Source organism: Oncorhynchus masou, chromosome 15 (genome assembly GCF_036934945.1).
Source record: "Oncorhynchus masou masou isolate Uvic2021 chromosome 15, UVic_Omas_1.1, whole genome shotgun sequence".
Taxonomy (NCBI): Eukaryota; Metazoa; Chordata; class Actinopteri; order Salmoniformes; family Salmonidae; genus Oncorhynchus; species Oncorhynchus masou.
This window is the reverse complement of record NC_088226.1, coordinates 63,053,186-63,072,522: the sequence shown is the minus strand read 5'-3', so window position 1 is coordinate 63,072,522 and position 19,337 is coordinate 63,053,186. Positions and strand designations below refer to the sequence as shown.

The 19,337-nt window shown below is 44.3% G+C and overlaps 1 protein-coding gene across 1 annotated transcript in view; it reads left to right on the top strand.

Annotated features, from left to right (window-relative positions):
* LOC135556628 (chemokine-like protein TAFA-5) overlaps nt 1-19,337 on the top strand; it is a 123,167-nt gene that overhangs the window by 60,989 nt on the left and 42,841 nt on the right. The gene's annotated exons all lie outside the window — the stretch shown is intronic.

Sequence of the window (19,337 nt, the reverse complement as noted above, 5' to 3'; positions counted from 1 at the left end):
TACTCAAGTAATTTCACTCTCCATTCCCGTGTAAATCGCATCTCTCTTTTCTACAGAGACATGCAACAAATTAGATTTTTAAAATTTGATAAACAAACACAGATATTATTATTTTTTGACTCATCTCAAAGGACAAGCTAGTTAATCGCCTAAATCAATGTATACAAGCTTGGTGTCCTTGCTGTCTTCAACTCTTAGATTTGTAAACAAGTGTGTATGTGGGCACATATCCTTTGAAACAGACATATTTTCTGATACTGTACTGTGTTCATTTTTTCAATCCACTCCTGTGGGACAAGTATCACTGTCAGTGCTGCCTTTTGGCTGTGGTAAGCCACGGATGAGTGCCAAGATGATCTGGCAAGGGGACAGACAACCGGCAGACTCCCTCCACAGTATACCCAGGCCTCCAAGGGGTTCACCACGGAAACGTCCTCTTCTAAGCAGCCCTCTCTATATCCCAGCAGCCAAAACAGGGAGGTCAGTTTGGTTTTTAAGCTTGGTGAACATGTTGTTTATGTGTTCCTGTAGCATCCATGTTGGATTGTTGCATTCCATCTCCCTGATTGTTGTTGTGTCAGACAAGGCTATTGTTAGCATGTAGATTCTGTCTGTACCTCCATTTCATATCATTGTCCTTGACTATTTCATTAAGCACTTTACATTAGATCAGAAATAAATTAGCTCCCTGTCAAGGAAATATGTTTGAATGTGTAGCATTCGTCCTTTCACAGTAAGACGGCTCTTCACAGTGATTCCTTTTTGTTGTAAAAGAGGGTTTTGAATAACATGACATTGTCAGGGGAAAAAGCCTCTTCTGGATGACACAGTTGTCAGTTTGACTGCCATAAAAACGAAGGACTAACTGAAGTGGAGAGTGGTGGTTGACGTAGCAAGCAGTTGCACTGTCACTCGGTACGTACACAGACCCAAGACACATTTATCTTGTCAAAGCCGGCGTTGTCGCCCATCACGACTTTGGGGTACTTAGTAGGGCTCAGCCTTATCACTAAAATATGTTTGGGTAGATTAGTGTCTGTTTGATAAGCTACATGGCTGAGGCTAATTTTTCCTTCCAAACAACGTGGTTCTTGATTTCTACTTAAGAACAAAACTAGCCTTTTTCCTCAAGAAGCATCAACAACTGACTGTTAGCCATATTTAATAAGGAATCATTTTTGTGTTCTGTTTCCAAAGTAATTCTTAAGTACATAAACTGTACAATAGGGACATATTAAGGGATTGGGTAAGCATCACTTTTCACCAATGCCATGAGACAAATAATACATGTTGAACATTTTACATGTTTGAAATAAGACGCCCCAAACAAGGTAAACCCTGAAGTATAAAGCCTGTCCCTGGCAAGCACATAAGTTCTTACCCAAGGTTATGTAGAGCCACCATTTTTTTAAGTGCATATCCAAGGTCAGAGTTTACTCACCACATTTAGTTTAAATGCTCTGCATATGAAATGCTTATGCAGTACTGCACTTTGGTACCTTACTGCTTTGCACTGTGATTTTCCTATCCAGAGTTATTTTTGCTACCCTATGTTAGAGCTCCTTTGATCAAGTATTTTCTGAGGGTAGAAGTCAAGGATTGAGATCAGAGATGGGGGAAAAAGGAATCGAACCCTGAGAGGAAAGAAAAGACAGGGACGGTCACACTGGGGGAGGTAGTACTAAGACAGGGAAGGTCACACTGGGGGAGGAAGTACTAAGACAGGGAAGGTCACACTGGGGAAGGTAGTACTAAGACAGGGAAGGTCACACTGGGGGAGGTAGTATTAAGACAGGGAAGGTCACACTGGGGGAGGTAGTACTAAGACAGGGAAAGTCACACAGGGGGAGGTAGTACTAAGACAGGGAAGGTCACAGGGAGAGGTAGTACTAAGACAGGGAAGGTCACAGAGAGAGGTAGTACTAAGACAGGGAAGGTCACCCTGGGGGAGGTAGTACTAAGACAGGGAAGGTCACACTGGGGGAGGAAGTACTAAGACAGGGAAAGTCACACAGGGGGAGGTAGTACTAAGACAGGGAAGGTCACACTGGGGGATGTAGTATTAAGACAGGGAAGGTCACATTGGAGGAGGTAGTACTAAGACAGAGAAGGTCACAGTGAGAGGTAGTACTAAGACAGGGCAGGTCACAGGGAGAGGTAGTACTAAGACAGGGAAGGTCACACTGGGGGAGGTAGTATTATGACAGGGAAGGTCACACTGGGGGAGGTAGTACTAAGACAGGGGAGGTCACAGGGAGAGGTAGTACTAAGACAAGGAAAGTCACACTGGGGGAGGTAGTACTAAGACAAGGAAAGTCACACTGGGCGTAGGTAGTACTAAGACAAGGAAAGTCACACTGGGGGAGGTAGTACTAAGACAGGGAAGGTCACACTGGGGGAGGTAGTACTAAGACAAGGAAAGTCACACTGGGGGAGGTAGTACTAAGACAGAGAAGGTCACAGGGAGAGGTAGTACTAAGACAGGGAAGGTCACAGAGAGAGGTAGTACTAAGACAGGGAAGGTCACACTGGGGGAGGAAGTACTAAGACAGGGAAGGTCACATTGGGGGATGTAGTACGAAGACAGGGAACGTCACACTGGGGGAGGTAGTATTAAGACAGGGAAGGTCACATTGTGGGAGGTAGTACTAAGACAGAGAAGGTCACAGGGAGAGATAGTACTAAGACAGGGAAGGTCACAGGGAGAGGTAGTACTAAGACAGGGAAGGTCACACTGGGGGAGGTAGTATTATGACAGGGAAGGTCACAGGGAGAGGTAGTACTAAGATAAGGAAAGTCACACTGGGGGAGGTAGTACTAAGACAAGGAAAGTCACACTGGGCGTAGGTAGTACTAAGACAAGGAAAGTCACACTGGGGGAGGTAGTACTAAGACAGGGAAGGCCACACTGGGGGAGGTAGTACTAAGACAAGGAAAGTCACACTGGGGGAGGTAGTACTAAGACAGAGAAGGTCACAGGGAGAGGTAGTACTAAGACAGGGAAGGTCACAGGGAGAGTTAGTACTAAGACAGGGAAGGTCACACTGGGGGAGGTAGTATTATGACAGGGAAGGTCACACTGGGGGAGGTAGTACTAAGACAGGGAAGGTCACAGGGAGAGGTAGTACTAAGACAAGGAAAGTCACACTGCGGGAGGTAGTACTAAGACAGGGAAGGTCACACTGGGGGAGGTAGTACTAAGACAAGGAAAGTCACACTGGGGGAGGTAGTACTAAGACAGAGAAGGTCACAGGGAGAGGTAGTACTAAGACAGGGAAGGTCACAGAGAGAGGTAGTACTAAGACAGGGAAGGTCACACTGGGGGAGGAAGTACTAAGACAGGGAAGGTCACATTGGGGGATGTAGTACGAAGACAGGGAAGGTCACACTGGGGGAGGTAGTATTAAGACAGGGAAGGTCACATTGTGGGAGGTAGTACTAAGACAGAGAAGGTCACAGGGAGAGATAGTACTAAGACAGGGAAGGTCACACAGGGAGAGGTAGTATTATGACAGGGAAGGTCACAGGGAGAGGGAGTACTAAGATAAGGAAAGTCACACTGGGGGAGGTAGTACTAAGACAAGGAAAGTCACACTGGGCGTAGGTAGTACTAAGACAAGGAAAGTCACACTGGGGGAGGTAGTACTAGGACAGGGAAGGCCACACTGGGGGAGGTAGTACTAAGACAAGGAAAGTCACACTGGGGGAGGTAGTACTAAGACAGGGAAGGTCACACTGGGGGAGGTAGTATTAAGACAGGGAAGGTCACACTGGGGGAGGAAGTACTAAGACAGGGAAGGTCACATTGGGGGAGGTAGTACTAAGACAGAGAAGGTCACAGGGAGAGGTAGTACTAAGACAGGGAAAGTCACACCGGGGGAGGTAGTACTAAGACAGGGAAGGTCACACTGGGGGATTTAGTATGAAGACAGGGAAGGTCAAACTGGGGGTGTTAGTATTAAGACAGGGAAGGTCACATTGGGGGAGGTAGTACTAAGACAGAGAAGGTCACAGGGAGAGGTAGTACTAAGACAGGGAAGGTCACACTGGGGGAGGTAGTATTATGACAGGGAAGGTCACACTGGGGGAGGTAGTACTAAGACAGGGAAGGTCACAGGGAGAGGTAGTACTAAGACAAGGAAAGTCACACTGGGGTAGGTAGTACTAAGACAAGGACAGTCACACTGGGCGTAGGTAGTACTAAGACAAGGAAAGTCACACTGGGGGAGGTAGTACTAAGACAGGGAAGGTCACACTGGGGGAGGTAGTATTAAGACAGGGAAGGTCACACTGGGGGAGGTAGTATTAAGACAGGGAAGGTCACACTGGGGGAGGTAGTATTAAGACAGGGAAGGTCACACTGGGGGAGGTAGTATTAAGACAAGGAAAGTCACACTGGGGGAGGTAGTATTAAGACAGGGAAGGTCACACTGGGGGAGGTAGTATTAAGACATGGAAGGTCACACTGGGGGAGGTAGTATTAAGACAGGGAAGGTCAGACTGTGGGAGGTAGTATTAAGACAAGGAAAGTCACATGGGGAGGTAGTACTAAGACAGGGAATGTCACACTGGGGGAGGTAGTATTAAGACAGGGAAGGTCACACTGGGGGAGGTAGTATTAAGACAGGGAAGGTCACACTGGGGGAGGTAGTATTAAGACAGGGAAGGTCACACTGGGGGAGGTAGTATTAAGACAAGGAAAGTCACAGGGGCAGGTAGTACTAAGACAGGGAAGGTCACAGGGGGAGGTAGTATTAAGACAGGGAAAGTCACAGGGGGAGGTAGTATTAAGACAGGGAAAGTCACAGGGGGAGGTAGTACTAAGACAGGGAAAGTCACACTGGGGGAGGAATTATTAAGACAGGGAAGGTCACACTGGGGGAGGTAGTACTAAGACAGGGAAAGTCACACAGGGGGAGGTAGTATTAAGACGGGGAAAGTCACAGGGGGAGGTAGTACTAAGACAGGGAAGGTCACAGGGGGAGGTAGTATTAAGACAGGGAAAGTCACAGGGGGAGGTAGTATTAAGACAGGGAAAGTCACAGGGGGAGGTAGTACTAAGACAGGGAAAGTCACACTGGGGGAGGAATTATTAAGACAGGGAAAGTCACAGGGGGGAGGTAGTACTAAGACAGGGAAAGTCACAGGGGGAGGTAGTACTAAGACAGGAGGGAAAGTCACACAGGGGGAGGTAGTATTAAGACAGGGAAGGTCACACTGGGGGAGGTAGTATTAAGACAAGGAAAGTCACAGGGGGAGGTAGTACTAAGACAGTGAAAGTCACACTGGGGGAGGTAGTACTAAGACAGGGAAAGTCACATAGGGGGAGGTAGTATTAAGACAGGGAAGGTCACACTGGGGGAGGTAGTACTAAGACATGGAAGGTCACACTGGGGGAGGTAGTACTAAGACAGGGAAAGTCACACAGTGGGAGATAGTATTAAGACAGGGAAAGTCACACTGGGGGAGGTAGTATTAAGACAGGGAAAGTCACAGGGGGAGGTAGTACTAATAAAGGGAAGGTCACACTGGGGGAGGTAGTATTAATTAAGACAGGGAAAGTCACACAGGGGGAGGTAGTATTAAGACAAGGAAAGTCACAGGGGGAGGTAGTACTAAGACAGGGAAAGTCACACTGGGGGAGGTAGTACTAAGACAGGGAAAGTCACAGGGGGAGGTAGTACTAAGACAGGGAAAGTCACACTGGGGGAGGTAGTACTAAGACAGGGAAAGTCACAGGGGGAGGTAGTACTAAGACAAGGAAAGTCACAAGGGGAGGTAGTATTAAGACAGGGAAAGTCACAGGGGGAGGTAGTACTAAGACAAGGAAAGTCACAGGGGGAGGTAGTACTACGACAGGGAAAGTCACACTGGGGGAGGTAGTACTAAGACAGGGAAAGTCACAGGGGGAGGTAGTACTAAGACAGGGAAAGTCACAGGGGGAGGTAGTACTAAGACAAGGAAAGTCACAGGGGGAGGTAGTACTAAGACAGGGAAAGTCACAGGGGGAGGTAGTACTAAGACAGGGAAAGTCACACTGGGGGAGGTAGTACTAAGACAGGGAAAGTCACAGGGGGAGGTAGTACTAAGACAGGGAAAGTCACAGGGGGAGGTAGTACTAAGACAAGGAAAGTCACAGGGGGAGGTAGTATTAAGACAGGGAAAGTCACAGGGGGGGTAGTACTAAGACAGGGAAGGTCATACAAGGGGCATAGTACTAAGATAGTACTAAGACATGGAAGGTCACACAGGGGGAGATGTGTGTGGGAAAAAAAGTTGGAGAGAGGAAAGAAGCAGGGAGAAAGAGGGAAAGGGAGAGGATGTGTGTGAGTATATTTACCATACAGCTGATCCACAGCACCATTTCTGAGGCTGAATGAATGCATGAAGGGGAGAGATTAAAGCCTAGGCGTTGGGAAGTCTGCATTCAGTCACTGCAGTGACCGCGGGTGCCCTCTCGCATGCTGATGAACTCCTATGAATGGGCCCATGGACTCTCCCTACTCCAATATCTACCAGGCCCCAACAATTATGGCCTATATGCAGGAAAGGACGACAGACAAATGGCAGTTTCTCTCCAGAGAGACCAGAAGGGTATACTATGTATCTGATTTAAGGAGTTAGCGAGGTAACTTTGGTCAACTCTGAGTTCAAGTCGGGATAACTGGTACCACACAAGTGGCTCATCTTTTAGTCAGATTAATTTCTATGGCAACAAATGCTTCAGAACTATCCTGCTCTGGGGCAGGCTAACTCAGAATTGACACAATTCATCCTAAATGAAGTGTCTGAGCCGCAAGTTGAGGATCAATTAAATCAGATTCCCTCCCTCTTGCAAATGTGTTTACACAGTTGAAGTCGGAAGTTTACATACACCTCAGCCAAGTACATTTTAACTTAGTTTTTCACATTTCCTGACATTTAATCCTAGTATAAATTCCCTGTCTTAGGTCAGTTAGGATCACATTAATTTTAAGAATGTGAAATGTCTTAATAATAGTAGAGAGAATCATTTATTTCAGCTTTTTTTTATTTCACCACATTCCCAGTGGGTCAGAAGTTTACATACACTCAATTAGTATTTGGTTGCATTACCTTTAAATTGTTTAACTTGGATCAAACGTTTCAGATAGCCTTCAACAAGCTTCACACAATACGTTGGGTGAATTTTGGCCCATTCCTCTTGACAGAGCTGGTGTAACTGAGTCAGGTTTGTAGGGCTCCTTGCTCGCACACGTTTTTTCATTTCTGCCCACACATTTTCTATAGGATTGAGGTTAGGGCTTCGTGATGGCCACTCCAAAACTTTGACTTTGTTGTCCTTAAGCCACAACTTTGGAAGTATGCTTGGGGTCATTGTCCATGAAGACCCATTTGCGACCAAGCTGTATCTTCCTGACTGATGTCTTGAGATGTTGCTTCAATATATCCACATAATTTTACGTCCTCATGATGCCATCTATGTTGTGAAGTGCACCAGTCCCTCATGCAGCAAAGCACCCCCACAACATTATGTCGCCACCCCCGTACTTCACGTTTGGTGTTCTTCGGCTTGCAAGCCTCCCCCTGTTTCCTCCAAACATAACGATGGTCATTATGACCAAACAGTTCTATTTTTGTTTCATCAGACCAGTGGACATTTCTCAAAAAATGTTGATCTTTGTCACTATGTGTGGTTGTAAACCATAGTCTGGCTTTTTATGGCGGTTTTGGAGCAGTGGATTCTTTCTTGTTTTACAGCATCTTCACAAGGTCCTTTGCTGTTGTTCTGGGATTGATTTGCACTTTTCGCACCAATGTACGTTCATCTCTAGGAGACAGAACGCATCTCATTCCTGAGCGGTATGACGGCTGCGTGGTCTCATGGTGTTTATACTTGCGTATTATTGTTTGTGCAGATGAACGTGGTACCTTCAGGCTTGTGTCATGCACAAAATTACTTGTGTCATGCACAAAGTATATGTCCTAAACGACTTGCTAAAACTATAGTTTGTTAACAAGACATTTGTGGAGTGGTTGAAAAATTATTTTTACAGCCTCCCGGGTGGCGCAGTGATTATGGGCACTGTACTGCAGCGCCAGCTGTGCCACCAGAGACTCTGGGTACGCGCCCAGGCTCTGTCGTAACCGGCTGCGACCGGGAGGTCTGTGGGGCGACGCACAATTGGCCTAGCGTCGTCCGGGTTAGGGAGGGATTGGCCGGTAGGGATATCCTTGTCTCATCGCGCACCAACAACTCCTGTGGCGGGCGGGGCACAGTGCGCGCTAACCAAGGTTGCCAGGTACACGGTGTTTCCTCCGACACATTGGTGCGGCTGGCTTCCAGGTTGGATGCGCGCTGTGTTAAGAAGCAGTGCGGCTTGGTTGGGTTGTGCATCGGAGGATGCATGACTTTCAACCTTTGTCTCTTCCGAGCCCGTACAGGAGTTGTAGCGATGAGACAAGATAGTAGCTACTAACAATTGGGTAGAAAAAGGGGTAAAAAAAATGTAATGACTCCAACCTAAGTCTATGTAAACTTTCAACTTCAACTGTATATATATTTTTTAAAGACATTAAAATGCATATCACATTACTTCTTTTGTAATTACAAGGAACATTTGAAAGTTCACGTAGAGTAAAATGTTATGAAAATATTTTATCGATAGGGGTGGGGAAAAAGGTGTTGTGTTCATTGATAAGCACAGTAAAGCACATCAAAGATGGCATTAACAATACGTAGTAAGAGAAAGACGGCACTATTAAAAGCCTATTTCACATCATAGCCTGCTGAATTTGCAAGATAACTTTAATTTCATGCTGATTTTGGCAAACATGTTAATGTGGCACTGACTCGCTCATGGATTGATGTTTCAGCATTGTCTCACTGACAAGTTCGGAATTCGACTGGCCGTGTGTGACATGCACAATCAGTTATTAGCCTGTTAGAGTTGGCGGCAGACGGACGAGCAATATCCACCATCGTAGTACAGATGAAACCTGAGCTGGAATGTGAAACTAACTGAAACTAGCTAATTAAAAAAGCCTGGGTACATCTAGCTACGTGCAGTATATCGTATAGCCCTCAGGGTTCCCCAGCATCCAAATAAAGTGGTGGAAAAAAAGCCAAAAACATTTCTGGTTTCTCATGGAAGGGAATGGGGAAGTATGTAATGTGGGGGGGGGAATGTAGTATTTAGACCCTGTGGAGTATAAGCTGATCTCGCAGGGGTTTTGAATACATTCCATTAAAACACACCACCATGGGTAAACATGAGTGTTCACTTATTGTTCTTCATCTTCTTTCTTTAATGGTTTTTCTAGCTGTTTCTTGACAAGGAAACATAATACAAGGCCAAAGCAGAAAATAATTACTGCAGATACTATGGAAAAATAGCAGATTTTCCTATGACGAAAGATAAATATCTAAGGTCATGCAGTACAACAAGCCACCTTGGTTCTAATGGAAAATGTACTTGATATTTAATTAAAATTAGGTTAGCTACACACTCACCTACACAATTTCTGAACAATGGTAGCGTACCGAGACTTACATACATGGGCATTTAGAAATGTTTTATGTCAAAAGGCTGCAAAGTCATTAACGAAGTAACATTGGAAGAGAGTGAACATTGAAATAATTTTGAGAGTTATTTGGATGAGGTGAAAGGGAGTAGAGAAAGAATCAAATCATCTCTTGAAAATCTTCCAATAATCACTGAAGTGCTCAAGCAACTCATCTGCCGAAATAGATTGGATTGAAAGTTTCAGTTTTCTGATGAGAACAGTTGCAGCAAGGCTCATCCACAGAAAGGTTTACTTTGGCAGCTCTGACAGAGGTGTATTATTGCTTTGCCTTTGTAAATGTAGGCTGAATTATAACGGGTTGAATTGTGACAAGTAATAAACTTTGCCTTGGATTCAGCAGAATACTTGATGGTCAGTGCTATCCGGATCCTTGGGACGTCCCTACCCTAACCTTAACGCATACCGTTACCTTAACCATAGCACTTACCTAACCTTATTCCTTACCTTAACCATAGCCCTAACCTTAACGCATACCGTTACCTTAACCATAGCCCTTACCTAACCTTATTCCTTACCTGAACCATAGCCCTTACCTAACCTTATTCCTTACCTTAACCATAGCCCTTACCTAACCTTAACGCATACCGTTACCTTAACCATAGCCCTTACCTAACCTTATTCCTTACCTTAACCATAGCCCTAACCTTAACGCATACCGTTACCTTAACCATAGCCCTTACCTAACCTTATTCCTTACCTTAACGATAGCCCTTACCTAACCTTAACGCATACCGTTACCTTAACCATAGCCCTTACCTAACCTTATTCCTTACCTTAACCATAGCCCTTACCTAACCTTAACGCATACCGTTACCTTAACCATAGCCCTTACCTAACCTTATTCCTTACCTTAACCATAGCCCTTACCTAACCTTATTCCTTACCTTAACCATAGCCCTTACCTAACCTTATTCCTTACCTTAACCATAGCCCTTACCTAACCTTATTCCTTACCTTAACCATAGCCCTTACCTAACCTTATTCCTTACCTTAACCATAGCCCTTACCTAACCTTATTCCTTACCTTAACCATAGCCCTAACCTAACCTTATTCCTTACCTTAACCATAGCCCTTACCTAACCTTATTCCTTACCTTAACCATAGCCCTTACCTAACCTTATTCCTTACCTTAACCATAGCCCTTACCTAACCTTAACGCATACCGTTACCTTAACCATAGCCCTTACCTAACCTTAACGCATACCGTTACCTTAACCATAGCCCTTACCTAACCTTATTCCTTACCTTAACCATAGCCCTAACCTAACCTTATTCCTTACCTTAACCATAGCCCTTACCTAACCTTAACGCATACCGTTACCTTAACCATAGCCCTTACCTAACCTTAACGCATACCGTTACCTTAACCATAGCCCTTACCTAACCTTATTCCTTACCTGAACCATAGCCCTTACCTAACCTTAACGCATACCGTTACCTTAACCATAGCCCTTACCTAACCTTATTCCTTACCTTAACCATAGCCCTTACCTAACCTTATTCCTTACCTTAACCATAGCCCTTACCTAACCTTATTCCTTACCTTAACCATAGCCCTTACCTAACCTTAACACATACCGTTACCTTAACCATAGCCCTTACCTAACCTTATTCCTTACCTTAACCATAGCCCTTACCTAACCTTAACGCATACCGTTACCTTAACCATAGCCCTTACCTAACCTTAACGCATACCGTTACCTTAACCATAGCCCTTACCTAACCTTATTCCTTACCTTAACCATAGCCCTTACCTAACCTTATTCCTTACCTGAACGATAGCCCTTACCTAACCTTATTCCTTACCTTAACCATAGCCCTTACCTAACCTTATTCCTTACCTGAACCATAGCCCTTACCTAACCTTAACGCATACCGTTACCTTAACCATAGCCCTTACCTAACCTTAACGCATACCGTTACCTTAACCATAGCCCTTACCTAACCTTATTCCTTACCTTAACCATAGCCCTTACCTAACCTTATTCCTTACCTGAACCATAGCCCTTACCTAACCTTATTCCTTACCTGAACGATAGCCCTTACCTAACCTTATTCCTTACCTTAACCATAGCCCTTACCTAACCTTATTCCTTACCTGAACCATAGCCCTTACCTAACCTTAACGCATACCGTTACCTTAACCATAGCCCTTACCTAACCTTAACGCATACCGTTACCTTAACCATAGCCCTTACCTAACCTTAACGCATACCGTTACCTTAACCATAGCCCTTACCTAACCTTATTCCTTACCTTAACCATAGCCCTTACCTAACCTTATTCCTTACCTTAACCATAGCCCTTACCTAACCTTATTCCTTACCTGAACCATAGCCCTTACCTAACCTTATTCCTTACCTGAACCATAGCCCTTACCTAACCTTATTCCTTACCTGAACGATAGCCCTTACCTAACCTTATTCCTTACCTTAACCATAGCCCTTACCTAACCTTATTCCTTACCTGAACCATAGCCCTTACCTAACCTTAACGCATACCGTTACCTTAACCATAGCCCTTACCTAACCTTAACGCATACCGTTACCTTAACCATAGCCCTTACCTAACCTTATTCCTTACCTTAACCATAGCCCTTACCTAACCTTATTCCTTACCTTAACCATAGCCCTTACCTAACCTTATTCCTTACCTTAACCATAGCCCTTACCTAACCTTATTCCTTACCTTAACCATAGCCCTTACCTAACCTTATTCCTTACCTTAACCATAGCCCTTACCTAACCTTATTCCTTACCTTAACCATAGCCCTTACCTAACCTTATTCCTTACCTTAACCATAGCCCTTACCTAACCTTATTCCTTACCTGAACCATAGCCCTTACCTAACCTTATTCCCTACCTTAACCATAGCCCTTACCTAACCTTATTCCCTACCTTAACCATAGCCCTTACCTAACCTTATTCCTTACCTTAACCATAGCCCTTACCTAACCTTATTCCTTACCTGAACCATAGCCCTTACCTAACCTTATTCCTTACCTTAACCATAGCCCTTACCTAACCTTATTCCTTACCTTAACCATAGCCCTTACCTAACCTTATTCCTTACCTTAACCATAGCCCTTACCTAACCTTATTCCTTACCTTAACCATAGCCCTTACCTAACCTTATTCCTTACCTTAACCATAGCCCTTACCTAACCTTATTCCTTACCTTAACCATAGCCCTTACCTAACCTTATTCCTTACCTTAACCATAGCCCTTACCTAACCTTATTCCTTACCTTAACCATAGCCCTTACCTAACCTTATTCCTTACCTTAACCATAGCCCTTACCTAACCTTATTCCTTACCTGAACCATAGCCCTTATCTAACCTTATTCCTTACCTTAACCATAGCCCTTACCTAACCTTATTCCTTACCTTAACCATAGCCCTTACCTAACCTTATTCCCTACCTTAACCATAGCCCTTACCTAACCTTATTCCTTACCTTAATCATAGCCCTTACCTAACCTTATTCCTTACCTGAACCATAGCCCTTACCTAACCTTATTCCTTACCTTAACCATAGCCCTTACCTAACCTTATTCCTTACCTTAACCATAGCCCTTACCTAACCTTATTCCTTACCTTAACCATAGCCCTTACCTAACCTTATTCCTTACCTTAACCATAGCCCTTACCTAACCTTATTCCTTACCTGAACCATAGCCCTTACCTAACCTTATTCCTTACGGACGTGGCACAGATTCAGGATAGCTCGGGAACAATGGTTGATGAGGCAAACATAGACGTGGGAAGTATTTTGGATGAACACTAACAGGAAGTTTATCTGTTCAGTTTTGTGATTCATATGATTGATGTACGGTATGTACCACATGTTACTGAAATTATGCACCATTGTGGACATAGGCAGTAGTGAATGCAGCATTATTTAACATTGAACTTCTGACTGGCTTTGACCTTCTGTATGCCAAAATAAATGTTTTTTGTGTTTAACATTGTTTGCTGAGGTGAGCACTCCCACATCCATTCGAGCTGTCCAGACGCAGGACAGAAAATAGACAGCAACAATGGAAAGCAGAGATTTCACACCTGGAAAAAGCTGTATTGGATTGAATCATGGAATGATTCAAATGACATACATATATTTTATTTTCCCTGTAGCATAATCACAGTGTGCCATATCTTATTTTCAATAGCCACCTTTGAGAATGTTCTGCCTCTGGATAGCAAGCATGTGATATGTGGTGATTTGATCATTCACAAATAAATGTAAGATCTAAGCGGCCCATAATGCGATATGGCACTCCAGAAGGTTTTCTATTCATATAAATGTGAAGAAGATAATGGCCTCTTGTTGTTTATGATTTAGCATGGGAATAAGGTAGGGTTAAAATGGGAGCAGTATTTTACTCAACTTTTCCTCACAATGAATATCACAGACCTAACAAGAGAGAGCTTACTAAAGTATGTTTGCTTTACCTCAACTTGAACAGCGAAAGGACAAACCATCCCCTTTTTTTGATAGGCGTACTGTGATACTAAAGGAAATAATCTGCTGGGAAAAATCTTTGATTTCATTGCTCAAGGTTGTGTCTTGGCATGCTTGAAAAGGAGAAGCATGCAGAATAAAGATGCCATGTCAATTTTGGAGTTTTCATTTGCAGTCAGCAAATCAATCCAAATGAAAATGATATCTGAGCAAGGGAGGGAATGTACAGAAATCCCAGAAAGCGCTTGAGTGAGATGTCAATAATCACATCGATGATGTAGTTATACAGTAGAGACTGCAAATCCGTCTCCATCTTTCAGCTTTTGATGGAGTGTTTATTTACCCCATCTGCACATGCATCTTCATCTAGCCATCATTAATGTGACAGGCCTATTTTATGGCAGCATAATGTATATTTACGGCAGACTTGGACCTTCGCTTTCTCTCCTTAAAGCTACATACAGGTAGGGCCAATTCTAACGTGGTCAGTGCTTTTCGGTGTCCTTGGGACGTCCATAACCTAAACACTAACCTTAACCCTTACCTTTTTATATATTTATATATTTCAACTTCAATGGGGGCTGGGACATCCCAAGGATGGTGGGTAGCACGGACCATTCTAATGAGTTAATGTTCATGCTTTACTTGTCAGATAGACATTTTTTGTTGTTGTATATATCTTAATCTCACTTCTATCTAAGAACTAAATATACTTTCCTGCGACCCGCCTCACCCATTGTGGTACGGATCTGCTATTTTGATTCCTTATGACTGGAATTTCCATCAGCAGCTAGCCAGCTAACTAGCTACTAGTCTTTGTTAGCCACGGCGAGCTGCCTTTCCCCCCCGGCTTCAGCCAGCCTTAGCTCGGCCAATCACCTGCCAGTCTACACTGAGCAACCCACAGAGCATATCGGACTGCTTCTCTCAACGATATCACTGGATTCCTGCAACCCGCCTCATCCAATGAGGTGCGGATCTGTTATTTTATTCCTTAAAACTGGAACTTCCATCAGGAGCTAGCCAGCTGACTAGCTACTAGTCTTTGTTAGCCACGGCTAGCATTCCTCGCCTTTATCCCCCGGAATCAGCCAGCCTTAGCTCGGACAATCACCTGCAAGTCTGCACTGCGTGATATCAACCCAGAGCATATCGCACTGCGTCTCTCTATCATATCACCGGATTCCTGCCGCTCTGGGTCATTAAGCTGGATCATTACTCCTAGCTAGCTGCAAACGAATGGCTACTGTTAGCTAATGCCTCTGTCCCGAAGCAAGCACCAGCTACTCTCAAGCGAGGCCCATATACCAGCTAATTCTAGGGCTACAATTACCTCCTTTGCCAATTGGTCTGGACCCTTTATCGTCGACACGGAGCCCCGCCGATCCATCACAACTGGACTGCCGACGTGATCGCCCGATGTGATCTCATCAGGCTATTCTGTTACAATATCACCACAGAACCATCTATTAGCCCAGGCCCATTAGCTTTTTCTGAATGCTGTATCCCCTGCTCGCCCAGTGTTGTAGTGAATACCGTACAGCACCCTGTCTCACCTATTGCTACTCTGTTGACCCTATGATCACTAGGCTACACAGCTGGTGCCACTGCACTGAGGCTAGGAAACACTGTCACCACCGATAAATCTACGATTATCAAGAATTTCAAAAAGCATTTTTCTATGGCTGGCCTTGCATTCCACCTGGATACCTCTACCCCGGTCAACAGATCTGCCTGGTCAACAGCTCTGCACCCCCCACAGCAAGTTGCCCATGCCTCCCCATTTCTCCTTCACCCAAATCCAGATAGCTGATGTTCTGAAAGAGCTGCAAAATCTGGACTCCTACAAATCAGCTGGCCTAGACAATCTGGACTCTCGATTCTAAAATCATCCGCCGCAATTGTTGCAACCACTATTACGAGCCTGTTCAACCTCTCTTTTGTATCGTCTGAGATCCCCAAAGATTGGAAAGCTGCCATGGTCATGAGACACTCTAGACCCAAACTGTTACAAACCTATATCTATCCTACACTGCCTTTCTAAGGTCTTCGAAAGCCAAGTTAACAAACAGATCACCGACCATTTTGAATCCCACCGTACCTTCTCCGCTATGCAATCTGGTATCAGAGCTGGTCATGGGTGCAGACAGAGTTCAGTGTGTCAATTCGGAGGGCCACAGGGTTCAATTCTCGGGCCGACTCTTTTCTCTGTATACATCAACAATTTTGCTCTTGCTGCTGGTGATTCTCTGATCCACCTCTCTGCAGACGACACCATTCTGTATACTTGTGGCCCTTATTTGGACACTGTGTTGACTAACCTCCAGACGAGCTTCAATGCCATACAACACTCCTTCTGTGGCCTCCAACAGCTCTTAAATGCAAGTAAAACTAAATGCATGCTCTTCAGCAGATCACTGCCCACACCTGCCCACCCGCCTTGCATCACTACCCTGGACGGTCCTGACTGGATATGTGAATATGTGGACAACTACTGTCACGCCCTGGTCGAAATATATTATGTTTATTCTTCATTTATTCGGTCAGGCCAGGGTGTGACATGGGTTATTGTGGTGTGTTTTTGTCTTGGGGTTTTGTGGTATGTCTAGCGTTAGTCTATGGCTGCCTGAGGCGGTTCTCAATCAGAGTCTGGTGATTATCGTTGTCTCTGATTGGGAACCATATTTAGGCAGCCATATTCTTTGTGTGTTTCGTGGGTGATTGTCCTTAGTGTCCTTGTTCCTGTCTCTATGTTAGTTTACACTACTATAGGCTGTTTTCGGTTTTCGTTACGTTCTTTTTGTTTTGTAGTATTTGTATTGATTCGTGTTTTACGTTTTCATTAAACACGGATCGCAATCTACACGCTGCATTTTGGTCCGACTCTCCTTCGCCTACAGAAAACCGTTACAACTACGAATACCCAGGTGTCTGGTTAGACTGTAAACTCTCCTTCCGGAATCCAGATTAAGCATCTCCAATCCAAAATTAAATCTAGAATCGGCTTCCTATTTCGCAACAAAGCATCCTTCACTCATGCTGCCAAACATACCCTCATAAAGCTAACTATCCTACCGATCCTTGACTTTGGCGATGTAATTTACAAAATATCCTCCAACACTCTACTCAGCAAATTGGATGCAGTCTATCACAGTGCCATCCGTTTCGTCAACAAAGCCCCGTAAACTACCCACCTGTATGCTCTCGTTGGCTGGCCCTCGCTTCATATTCGTCGCCAAACCCACTGGCTCCAGGTCATCTATAAGTCCTTGCTAGGTAAAGCCCCGCCTTATCTCAGCTCAATGGTCACCATAGCAGCACCCACCCGTAGCACGCGCTCCAGCAGGTATTTTTCACTGCTCACCCCAAAGCCAATTCCTCCTTTGACCGCCTTTCCTTCCAGTTCTTTGCTGCCAGTAACTGGAACGAATTGCAAAAATCACTGAAGCTGGAGATTCATATCTCCGTCACTAGCTTGAAGCATCAGCTATCAGAGCATCTCACAGGTCATTGCACCTGTACACAGCCCACCTGTAAATAGCCCATCCAACTACCTCATCCCCATATTGCTATTTATTTATTTTATTTATATATATTTATTTTCCTCTCCTTTGCACCCCAGTATCTCCACTTGCACATGCATCTATCACTCCAGTGGTTATTTGCGAAATTGCTACGGCTTATTTATTTCCTGACTTCCCTAATTTTACTTCATTTGTACACACTGTGTATAGACTTTTCTATTGTGTTGACTGTATGTTTGTTTATTCCATGTGTAACTCTGTGTTGTTGTTTGTGTCATTGTCACGTCCTGACCTGACCGTAGTTCCTTTTTTATGTCTCTATTTTAGGTTGGTCAGGGTGTGAGTTGGGTTGGACTTTCTATGTTTTGTTCTATGTTTGTATTTCTATGTGTTTGGCCTGGTATGGTTCCCAATCAGAGGCATCTGTCAATCGTTGTCTCTGATTGTCTCTGATTGAGAACCATACTTAGGCAGCCTGGTTTTGCCCTTGAGTTGTGGGTAGTTGTTTTCTGTCTCTGTACCAGACAGGACTGTTTCGTTTTTTCCATTTTTAGTTATTTTCGTTCTAGTGTTCAGTATAATAAAAATATCATGAACACGTACCACGCTGCACCTTGGTCCTCTCCTTCTTCCACCTACGACGATCGTTACAGTCACACTGCTTTGCTTTTTCTTGGCCAGGTCGCAGTTGTAAATGAGAACTTGTTCTCAACTGGCTTACCTGGTGAAATAAAATGAATATTTTTTTTTGGGGGGGGGAATATGGGGTACATGTGGAGCACAGGTGATTGTTCCTCATGTCCAACAGTATGTAACAACGTGGGATTGGATTGTAACTTTCCCTGTTTCCCTTATGGATATAGCTGAAATGGCCCAATGGTTGTGCATTGACAGTGCACTGTTGTGTATACAGTAAAACATATGACAATGATTTCTTCAATGCTGTAGTTACTGTACTGACGGAGTCTTAGTCTAAATGCCAGTGAATCTGCATGTTCAGTTATTTTAATCTAAATGTAATGCAGCTACAAAGTAACTGATCTATAATGAATGTGGCACAAATCAAGTGTATTTTTTTCAGAACTGTCGTGCCTTATCAAAAAGCGTGTGACCTGCATTACTAGCGGAATAATTGGATGGAGGGCAGGAGGTCCAATTCCAAAGTCCCAGTATTTATCGTGACTGTAATATTACTCTCAAACATTTTAGTAGATGTACTTACCTAGAGCAACTTACAGGCGCAATTAGGGTTAAGTACCTTGCTTAAGGACACATTGACAGATTTTTCCCCCTAGTGAGCTCTGGGATTCAAACCAGCGACCTTCCATTTACTGGCGCAACATTCTTAACTGCTAGGTTATCTGCTCTGGTTATACCAGAGAACAGATGTGTTGTGCTTTTCTCCATCTCCATTTTAACTGGGAACCCTCTGAGAGGCTGGAACATTTCTCTCTGAATCACTATCCGACAGCCCACCATTACTCTGGATGTGTCCCTGCAGTAAACTTAATTAACTCCCCAGAACCTCTACACTGTGACTTGGGGCCAGATTAAATCACCACACCACGCTGCTTGCAAATTACAACCGCTGACTCTGAGAGCCCACTGAATCCCTATGGAGAAGACCCCAGGGCCAGTCCAATCACACAGGTTAATCTCCAATCAGGAGCTAGGTCAAAAGGTCCCAGAACTTAGATACATCAACAACTCTGGTGTCCAACCAAACCACTGTCCCACCTCATCCATGCACTGAAGAAGGGAAATGAACACTGAAATATGACT